Below are 11,061 nucleotides of genomic sequence, written 5' to 3'. Positions count from 1 at the left end.
AACAAGAAAAGGTATAGTATCATAAATGCATGTCAGTAACATCGCTGTTTATTATCATTGTTGAGTATTATATCCCTTATATAATTCTATGTATGTGTTATACTTTTATATGACTGGCAGTGCAGTCGGTTTCTTTACACCATGAACATGTGAGTAATGTGTTGCACTACAACACTATGATGGCTACGATGTCACAAGGCAATAGGAATTTTTCAGCTCCCTTACAGTTTTGTGGGATGACCATGATATATGTGGTCTGTCGTTGACTGAAACATTGTTATGTGGCATAGAACTGTACACATATGTGCATACCCATATGGATACAAATACACACACACATTACTGATTGTTATGTCTTCTTGGAAAATAGATCACTTTACCATTATGTAATGTCCCTGTTTATCTTTGGTAAAGTAGTTTCTCTTGAGTACAGGGCTTCGTTAGGAACAAAAGAATGCTCTTGGTTTATTTCAAAATGGTTACTTTCCCTGTCTCCCTTCCCAAACAGGTGGGGATTTTTCTCTGATCTGAGATCCCAGAAGTAGAACTTATGAAAGTGTGGAGGCGTCCCTGAAACTGGCCTTCTAGGAGTCTTTAACTCTCAAGCGAGCCCACACTCAGCCTCCAGCAGTTTATTGATTTCCATTTAGGTGTTCCTCCGAGTTACTGGCTCCAGCTCCTGGTAAGCTGTATTGTCTTAAGCCGCTAAGATAAGGGGACTTGTTACAAAAGCTAGTTTTTCTCTACCCAAATACATATATGATATAACTTTCTAGCCATTGGTGGAGAGAAAATTGAAAGTAAAATACCTGATCAATTCAAAAGAAAGCAGCAAAGGAGAAAAGAAAAAGAAGTAAAGAAGAAGCACGATAAATAAAAACATAAAGTAGTAGAATTAATTTAAAATGTACCAGTAATCACAATAACCGACAAAAGACTAAACACACACACCAAAATACAAATATTCTCAAGGTTGTATAAATAACAAAATCTAGATATATGCTATTTTCAAAACACACCTTAAACGTTAGACATATAATAGTGAAAAGTTAAAGGATAACTATGTTAGGCAAATACTAAACAAAATAATCTGGTATAGCTATGTAAACATATCCACCCCTCTTTCTTTACTAGACAAAATTGACTTCAAAGTAAAAATATTTTCAGAGCGTAAAGAATAGCAATATTTAATGATAAAAGGTACAATTCCCACAGGAAGATAAAAAAATCTGAATTTATAAGCACCCCAAGGCAGTCTTCATATATGTATAATACTCGTATATATAATTGACAGAACTGTAAAGAAAAATTAAGAAATTAACATTCATAATAGGAAATTTTTAGTTCATTCATAATATTTGATAGAGAAAGCAGACAAAAACAGTAGAAAGGATATGGCGTATTTGAACAACACAATTAGCAAATCCTTGAAATGAGCACAGCTCTACATCCAACAATTAGAATGCACATTCCTCACAAATACACATGGAACATTTATAAGAATTGACCATATCCTATGCCATTAAACAGCTATTTAAAAAATAAAAAATTGTTGTTAAACACGTTATTTTCTGTTAAAAATGTACTTAATTTAGAAATCATTAAAAATGCTTATTTAAAATTCTATTTGGAAATTATAATAAAAGATACTTCCAAATTATCTTTGGTTCTAAATAGAAATAATAATGGACATTAGAAAATATTTAGGACTGAAAAATTGATGAAAATGTTACATTCCAAAATTTAGGGGATGTATGTAAAACATTACTTAAAATAATTTTAACTCTCATTGCTTATAAAGTTTGAAAATTGATAATCTATGTTTCCAATTTAAAGGTGTTAGAAAAAGAAAAACAGAATGAACTAAAAGTAAGCTGAAAGAATGAAATCGTAACAATAACAGAAGAAATTAAACAGGAAAAAAAGATGAAGTAGAGAGGATCTGCAAAAGTAAACCCTCACTTTTTGAAAAGTCTGATAAAATAGACACCCCCTGGCAAGACTGAGCAAGAAAAGAGAGACAGAATCCATTAAAGAAGAAGATTAGCAGTGAAAAGAGTAGTGTCATAACCCCAGAAACACAAATCGAAGATTGTCTTTAAAAGAAATATTACAAACAATTTTGTCATTAAATTTGAAAACTTGACAAAATAATCAATTTTCTAGAGAAATAGAATTAGCCATTAGTGATTCAAGAAGAAACTAAAAACCTGACTAATCCTTAATGATTAAAGAAAATGAATCAATGGTTAACATCTAAGCCTCACCCTCTCTCACCCCTGTCAAAACTAGGTATCTGAACTGAGCCAGTGAAACAAGATGAAATTCCAATCAAAATCTCAATAAGGTTTTTTATTTTTTACCTCCGTGGAACTTGACAAGATGATTATAAAATATATAGAAATGCAAAAGGCTAAAATAGGCAAGAAGATTTTGAAGAAGTACAATATAAGGAGCCCTCCTTACCATGTACAAATACTGATTACAAATTGTAAGTAGTATAAAGATATAAACAATAAAGGCAGTGTACATTGTTCTAGGAAAGATAAATAGGCTGACGGAACTGAATAGAGACTTGAAATAGATCAACACATGAATGGAAACCTGATATCTGGCAGAGAAGACGTTGCCTACCAGGGAAGGATGGGCTATTGACTAAATAGTGTTCAGATCTTTGGTTATCAATATGGAGAAAAAAGTTCAGAATCCCTGCCTCTGACCTAACGTCATAATAAATTCTGTGTGGATTAAAAAACTAAATGTGATTGCAATAGCTTAAAATGTTTTGGAGGAATTATAATAGACTATCTTTATGACTTCAGAATAGTGAAATATGTAAATTTTAGTCAATTATCTGTTTACTTGGTAATATGAGCTCAAACATTGATTGTCTAATAATTTTTACTAATGTAATAATTTGTTATTGTTTTTTTTTGCTGAACTGGTTTTTCTATGTTCTATATACAGAGCCTTGGTGGATCACATTTATTTTTCCCTTGGGTGGAATATTATTTTTCAAAGAATCAATAACATTTCATAGCTCAAACCAAGTAATTTCAAAACAGAATTTAGATAGGCAAAATTCATCAGACCTCAGGTGTTATATGTTTTCCACTAAAGCATGGGGGAAATGAGTCTGAAATATGCATTCAGTAAATAGAGGGAAAAGAGTTGCAGCATTTAGTGTTAACTTTTAAAAGAATAATAAAATTCGTATTTTAAATGAACCTACTTTAAAAAATAAAATTCATTGAATAAATCATATAAACGATGAACTAAAATATACTTACATCAAATTCTAGATTTCGAACAGAGTGTTATAGAACAGTTATAATGATGTACATTACTCTTAATCCTCTTTGGTTCAGGACCTCACTTATAAATACAAATTTGAGATTGGCATATGATGCTTTTGATATCGCACTTTTGCAAACATAAACATGGTGATTGTATACTTTTATGTAATTGTTAATGACAAACTTGGGTGTAATATGAATTAAAAGCAAAACCTATTTTTATATAGTTTGTGATTTTACAAACAGGATTTTCTGTTCATTTGATGGCATACAGGAGGCAGGTACAAATACTTTGTACCTTTGAAGAGACAAAATAAGATAAAGGTCTAATTCGTGATTGTATCCCTTTTTCCCTTTAAGTCACAAAGTAATTTCATTAATGTACTTATTTGGAGGTAGCTTTAAATATTCCACTAATTTACAAATGAAAAATCTATATATCTTTTCATACACTAATATGATGCATCACCATATTTTCACTAATATTTTTCTGTGACTGTCTTAGGAGTACTAGTCCCTTAAAATACCTGCAGGATACCACCTATACAAAGAAAGGCAAGCAATCTTAAATGTTTTTTACTCATCCAACAATAGAGGCTGTTTGTAGTATGTAACACCATAGTTTTTCTTTTTTGATTAGGATAGATGCTTCTGAGTGACCCTTACTAATATATGCAGGGAATTTGAATGAAAGATGGGAGTAGACACTATATTCGGTGCACTGACTTTGCATGGTAACATTCATCACAACAATTTCAAAACTTTGCTCCATTGTGTAGTGTAGAGAAATAAAAATACTATTTTTTCTTTGCCTGGAAGGTTTTATTCTGTTGTTAATTTTTTTGTTGATTCAAAGATGAAAAGTAATCTAAAGTAATTTTTAACATTTCTGGCCTATATAGAATGATTTTGATACCATGTAGTAGAATAGCGCCTGGAAATAGTTTTGAAGGTTATTTGTTGTTGCCTTCCTGGTACTTTTTCTGCCCCCTCCCCTTTCTAAAAAATTTTTTCAGCAAGAGTCTCTCGATATTTTGGGAGGAAATTCGCTCCCTCTGTTTTCTCAGCCATGCAGTTTGGGTGAGATTGAAGGCATGTTCTGCCTCAGGGGTGGGTCTTTGTCATCGACAAGCCAATCAGAGTATTGTAACCTTGTCACAGTGATTGGGTGAGGGAAGGACACGTGTTCCCATCTAGGCCAGTGAAAGAACTGATTTCCAGGGCATGTAGGCAGCCACCATAAGAGACTCTCACTTCCCTAGGTGTTTTCCTGTGAGGAAACAACATCTGGAATTGCTGCAAACCTTTTGCTGAAATTACCAGAAGAATCTGGAACTCCGAGAGGACCACCAGGGCAGCATGGGGATGCAACCAATGGAGAAGCAGAGCAGAGAAGATATGAGAAAGAAAGTCCTCGGAGATCTCATTTGAGGTGCCAGGTCAAGCCTCATTCTGAGTTTTCAGTTACATGTCAATATCCCCTTTACTGTTAAGTCATTTTGAGTTTGGAGCTTTTTATTTTATTTTTTTGTCATTATTACTGAAACATTTCTACTGCAAATGCTATGTGGGTATTTTGAATTTGAGAGACTGAAGAGGGACAGATATCTTGATTCTTATTCAAAGATTCTTTGGTTTAAAGGAACAGAAAGATACAAATTAGAGGATGAAAATTATTGGAAAGATTTGTGGAAACGAAACCAAACTGCTAGAAAAAAAAACCTTTTCACTTACTTGATGGGACCTCAAGTCTCTCTCTCTCTATCTGTCCCTGTCTGTCTGTCTCTCTCTTGCACACACACTCATCTCATTTCTCTGGGTATGTCTACTTGAATTTCAGTACTTCAATTCAATAGGTTTACTTGTATACCAGGATCTTCTTTCTCTAAACATTCTCCCACAAACTGCATCTCTTCCAGGGTTCTCTTTCTTGCTGTTGGATCAACCATCCATCTTGTTACACTAACCAGAAAACTTGGAGTCATTTTTTCACCTTTTCCTTATCTTTAAGTGGCATTCAATACATTACCAAGCTCTGTGTTTTTTTCAAATTAATACATTTCCATGTCACTATTGCTAGTACCCCAGTTCAACTCTCATCATCTTGAGTCCTGTCTACTGCAGTAACCTCCTTTCTATTCTAATTTCCACTCTTTCTACTCTCCAATCCACTTTCCACAATATAGCCAGTGATAATTTTAAAACCTTTTAATAGATTCTTATTATTTAGAATACTATTAAAACTTCTTTCCATAGCCTAATAGATTCTGATCTAGTCATTCTTACTATGCCAAACTCTCTTGCATCTCTGAATATTTACACATACTGCTTCTTTCACTTATTTCTTATTTATTTTAATTTCCCCCTGAAATCCACAAACTCCTAATTAGTCACTGAGTTCCCTGAAATTTTGTATACAATATTTAACAGCTTTGTTGATATGATTCAAATACCACCAAATTAACCCATTTAAAGTGTAAAATTTAATATTTTTTAGTATATTAACAAGGTGGTGTAAATCACTACAATGTAATTTTAGAACATTTTTTATTCCCCCAAAAGAAACCCTGCACTCAGCAGCAGTCACTCCCCCTTTGCCCCTGTGATCTCCTTACTTTCTTATCCCCAATCTTGGGTAAACAGTAATCTACTTTCTGTCTCTATAGATTTGTCTACTCTGACTAGTTCATGTAGATGAAATTATGTAATGTGTGGTCTTTGTAATTGGCTTCTTTTCCTTAGTAACGTTTTCAAATTTCATCCATGTTGTAGGATGTATCAGTACTTCATTTTTTTTATGGTCAAACACTATATTTTATGGATATGCCACATTTTGTTTATCCATCTGTTGGTTGATGGACATTTGGATTGTTCCCATCTTTCAGTTATTATGAATAATGATGTATAAACATTCATGTACAATTTTTTTGTGTGTTGTATGTTTTCATTTCTGTTGAGTTTACTCCCAGAAGTGGAACCACTGGGTCATGCTGGTAACTCTATGTTTAACATTTTGAGAAACTGCAAAACTGTTTTCCAAAGTGGCTGGACATTACTACCAGCAATGTAGGAGGGTTCCAATTCCTCTACATCCTCCCCAACACTTGTCATTATCTATTTTTTTTTATTATAGCCATCTAGTGGGTGTGAAGCAGCATCTCATTATGGTTTTAGTTTGCATTTCCATAGTGACTAATGATGTCAAGCATCTTTTCATGTGCTTATTGGTCATTTGAAAGTCTTCCTTGGTGAAATGTTTATTCAAATCTTTTGCCCATTTCTAATTGGGCTGTCTTTTTATTTTTGAATTATGAGAGTTCTTCATTTTTTTGGATACCCATCTCTTATTAATTATATGACTGCATATATTTTCTCCCATTTTGTGTGTTGCCTTTCACTTTCTTGATGGTATCATTGGCAGAATGAAAGTTTTAAGTTTTGGTGTATACAATTTACCTACTTTACTCTTGTTGTTTGCACTTTTGGGATCAAATCTCAGAAACCATTGCCTAACTCAAGGTCACAAAGACATACTCGTATGTTTTCTTCTATGAGTTTTATAGTTTTGACTCTTATATTTAGGTCTATGATCCATTTTGAGTTAATTTTTACGTATGATGTGAGCTGGAGAACCAACTTTGTTCTTTTGCTTGTAGGTATCCTGTAGTGCTAGCACAATTTGTGGAAAAGATTGTTCTTTCCCCACTCAATTGCCTTGGCAACCCTGTCAAAAATCAACTGACTGTAAATGTAATGGTTTAGCTCTGGATTCTCATATTTGTGACATTGTTCTATTGGTTTATTCTTTTGTCAATGGCACACTGTCTTGATTACTATAGCTTTCTGGTAAGTTTTAAAATCAGTGTGAGTCCTTCAACTTCATTCTTTTTTTCAAGATTGTTTTGTCAGTTTTGGGACCCTTGACTTTCCATTCAAGATCAGTTTATCAATTTCTATACACAAACCAGATGGCATTTTGATAGGGATTATATTGAATCAGTAGATCAGTTTGGGGAGTATTGGCATCGTGATATTAAATCTTCTGATTGATGAACATAGGGTGTCTTTCAATTTACTTAGATCTTTTTAAACTTCTTTCAACAATGCTTTGTAGTTTTCAGTGTACAAGTCTTGCATTTTTAAAGAATTTATGCCTGATAATTTATTCTTTTTGATGCTATTGTAAATGGATTTGTTTTCTTTTCATTTGTAACCTTTTAAAACTTGTTTATTAGTTCCAGAAGGTTTGTGTGTGTGTGTGTGTGTGTGTGTGTGAATTCCTTAAGGTTTTCTATATACAAGATCATGTCATCTGTGGATAGACATATCTTTACTTCTTCCTTTCCAATTTGTGTGCTTTTTATTTCTTTTTCTTGCCTAATTGCCTTGGCTAGGACATCTAATGCAATGTAAAATAGAAGTGGCAAGAACAGACATCATTGTCTTGTTCTTGATCTTAAGGGAAAAATGTTCAGTCTTTCACCATTCAATATGATGTTAGCTGTGGGTAATATCATTGATGCCCTTTGTCAAGTTGAGGAAGGTCCCTTCTACTTATAGTTTGCTGAGTATTTTTATCATGAAAGGATGCTATATTTTATTTAATAGTTTTTCAGCAACTTCAGCATTAATACGATTGTTTGATTTTGACATGAAACCAATCTTGCATTCCTAGGACAAACTCTACTTGGTCATCACGTATAATTCTTTTTATTTATTGCTGAATTCAGTTTGCGAGCGTTTTGTTGAGGATTTTTACATCTATATTCTAGGGGATATTGATCTTTGGTTTCCTTTCTTTCATCCTTTTTTTAAGAAGTCAAAAAATTTAATTTTATTGAATAAAAGAAGCTCATTCAGGGCCTACACAGATCATAAGAATCCTTTAGATTAAAACAGCTGAGAGATCAATAGCTGATTGGAAGGAAGGAAGAAAATGGTTTATATTTTCAATGTAGAAAAAAATCCAGTTGCTACAGATGTCTTGTAAAATTCCAAAAACAAAATCTAGCCAGGTTTATGGATTGATGGATTTTTTTCTTTTTCCAAGTGATCAAAACTGAGATTCAATGTATATGCTATTGGTTATAACTAATATAACAGCTTGAAAAAATCATGAGATGGAAGCATAAATATAATTTAAAAAGACAAGATTTTAAAATTGTATTGTAGAAATATTAACTATAATAAGTGGAAAATATACATTGACACCAGCAGTGTGTTACACTAGTTCAAAATACACCCCATAAAGCAGACTGAAATTGATGCTGGTTAAGGAAAATGGTCTGTTTTTATGAAGTGTTGTCCAGACAGACACCACCACAAAGAAATGCCAACGGTAATTGTGTGGTCCCCTCTTGCTACTCAGGGAAGTGTTAAAGATGAAGTGACTGGGTTAACAGCTTAAGCTTTCTCCAAGTATTTGCAGTATTCCATCGGCACAGTCTAGGCCTTGGGATCCATGAAAACTTCAGGAGGTTTCTGACCTTCTCAGGTAAGTTTGCACATTTGTGTTCTTGAAATAAATTCAAAGTCTTCATGGTGTTCAGAGTCATAGTAGTCCATATGCTTCTTTTTCTTGTTTTAAGTTGCAACTATTTCCAAGATGATCAGGCCAGGGGCCATTGTCAGCACTTTGGTGTCATGAATCAGCTCATAAAGATCCTTCCCTGCTTCTGGACGAGGCATGCCCTTAGGGTCTCGCCCAATAATGTAAAAATTGACTCCTGCAACCATCCATGCTCTGCAATTCCACTGGATATCAGTTGATCCAGCATAGATCATGGGAGATAGGAAGATGGCATCACTGTTGTTTCAGGATTCAGAACTCCTCCCTTTCAGCACTGCAGCATGCTGCTTCAAGAGCTACACCAAAGGAACATCATCATCCTTTGTCTAGCCATCAAGAAAGTTATTGAAAAGGACAAGAGTGCCAGTAGCTCCTCTCTAGAAGTTGCTAATAGGTATCCTGCATTAATAGAGCATGTCTATTGAGCAATGGCTTATGTAATTGAAATGCAAAGATAGCATCAGCATTCATACCTTTAAAAATCCGCTTTAGCTCAGTAGGAGTAAAACAATACTAACCAAGACCATCATTCCAATAAACTTGGTCCCAGACTTGAAGATCTCTTCCAATCAGCCAATCTCCTTGTTCCATAACCATCTTGATGTAGGGGTGGTTCTTGCATGTTGTTCCCCACTGTCTGGCACAGCACTCTTCCATCCTGTGCTCAAAGAGCTCTGAACTGTGAAAAATAGCCAGATAGCAGCCCTCCTACATGACAGCAATTGCTGTTTGACCATCCAGCCTCTCTTTATCTTCATGAATAGCTATCAGAACTATAGGCTCTGACAAGTTCATGACACCCCCATCCAGAAGACAATCGAAATGAAGGCATTGTAAGTACTCTTTCTCTCTCATAAAGTCATTCAGTGGGGTTTCCCAACCTTCCACAAAATCTGTACCCACTGCATATCCACTTACTAATTTTCAGTGCCAGTAATGTTTCTGCATCTGTTTTTGACAAATGTAGTTTATTTTCTGGCACATACAGTTCTTTTACTTCATAAGAGGTATTCATGGGTTTGATATCCCATTCCTGTAGAAGTTCCACAATTTGCTGGACGCAGTCATTTATATCACAGGAGTCTGTTTTCAACACCAATTCAGGGGTCTCTGGTTTTTCACATTCAGAATCAATCCCAGTGAAATCTTTAATTTCTCCAGCCCATGCTTGTCTGTAGAGTTCTTTGATATCTCTCTGTCCACAAACATGCATAGGAGCATCAACAGATCGTTTAGAAAAAGGTAAATTTGCACCCTCATGAATTTGCCTTGCATTGCTCTGATCCTGAGTATAAAACGATATAAAACTTGTGATGCACACTAAGCCAGCATCTGTAAATAGTTTAGCAACCCCTGCAATGCATCGAAATTCTCTTCTCTGTCTTCAGGACTAAAGCCAAGATTTTTATTGAGACCTTGATGAATGTTGTCACCATCCAAAGTGCAGCATGGAATAGAAAGGCAAACCATGCTCACCATGCTCTTCCTTGCTCCAAATAAGCCTGTCAGCCAAACTGCAAGCACGAAAGCCTTCCCAGTCCCCAACATCTGACCTCTCTTGTTCCTGCTGACATGTCAAACTTGATAGCTGACAGTTGATCTCTGCACCCCCCAGTTCTGCACGTTATTGCTCAGCTTTACTTTCTTGCACAGGCTCCTGGGGACCTCCATAGCTTCAGAGTGGGCATGGGTGCTGGGGTTCCCAGTGACTAGACCGTAGCAGAAGAAGGGGAGGCCTGCGAGGGGGCGGGGGCAGATGGGGGTGGGGCTGGGTTGGGCAGGCCAGGACTCCTCGCATCGGACTGGCACACACTGACATAGGATAGGCACGTGTGCGATGGTGCTTGAGACTCCAAGGGCTCAGCTGTCTCCCAGGCGTCAGAGATGGGCCAGTGCAGAGGTAGGTGGGCTGGTTTCTTTTCCTGCTATGTGTTTTGTTTTGGTTTCAGGGTGATACTGGCCTCTTAGACTGGTTGGAAAATGATCCCTCTTCCTCTGCATTTTGGAAAAGTTTGTGAAGGATTGGTATTAATTCATATTTGTATGTTTGATGGAATTCACCAGGGAAGCCATCTGGTTCTGGGCTTTGCTTTGTGGGATGCTTTTAAACTACAATTCAGTCTCTGTGTTGTAGGTCTACTCAAATTTTTTTATTTCTTCTTGAGTCAGTTTCAGTAATGTGTGTTACTAGGAATT

At 35.4% G+C, this 11,061-nt stretch overlaps 1 pseudogene; it reads right to left on the bottom strand.

Moving 5' to 3' along the window:
• Window positions 1–8,699: 8,699 nt before the first annotated feature.
• LOC124229708 (bifunctional 3'-phosphoadenosine 5'-phosphosulfate synthase 1-like) lies at window positions 8,700–10,536 on the bottom strand (annotated as a pseudogene).
• Between the last annotated feature and the right edge of the window lie 525 nt (window positions 10,537–11,061).

This window comes from Equus quagga, chromosome 18, assembly GCF_021613505.1.
Source record: "Equus quagga isolate Etosha38 chromosome 18, UCLA_HA_Equagga_1.0, whole genome shotgun sequence".
NCBI lineage: Eukaryota > Metazoa > Chordata > Mammalia > Perissodactyla > Equidae > Equus > Equus quagga.
Note: the sequence above shows the minus strand (reverse complement) of the source record. Positions and strands in the feature narration are given on the sequence as shown.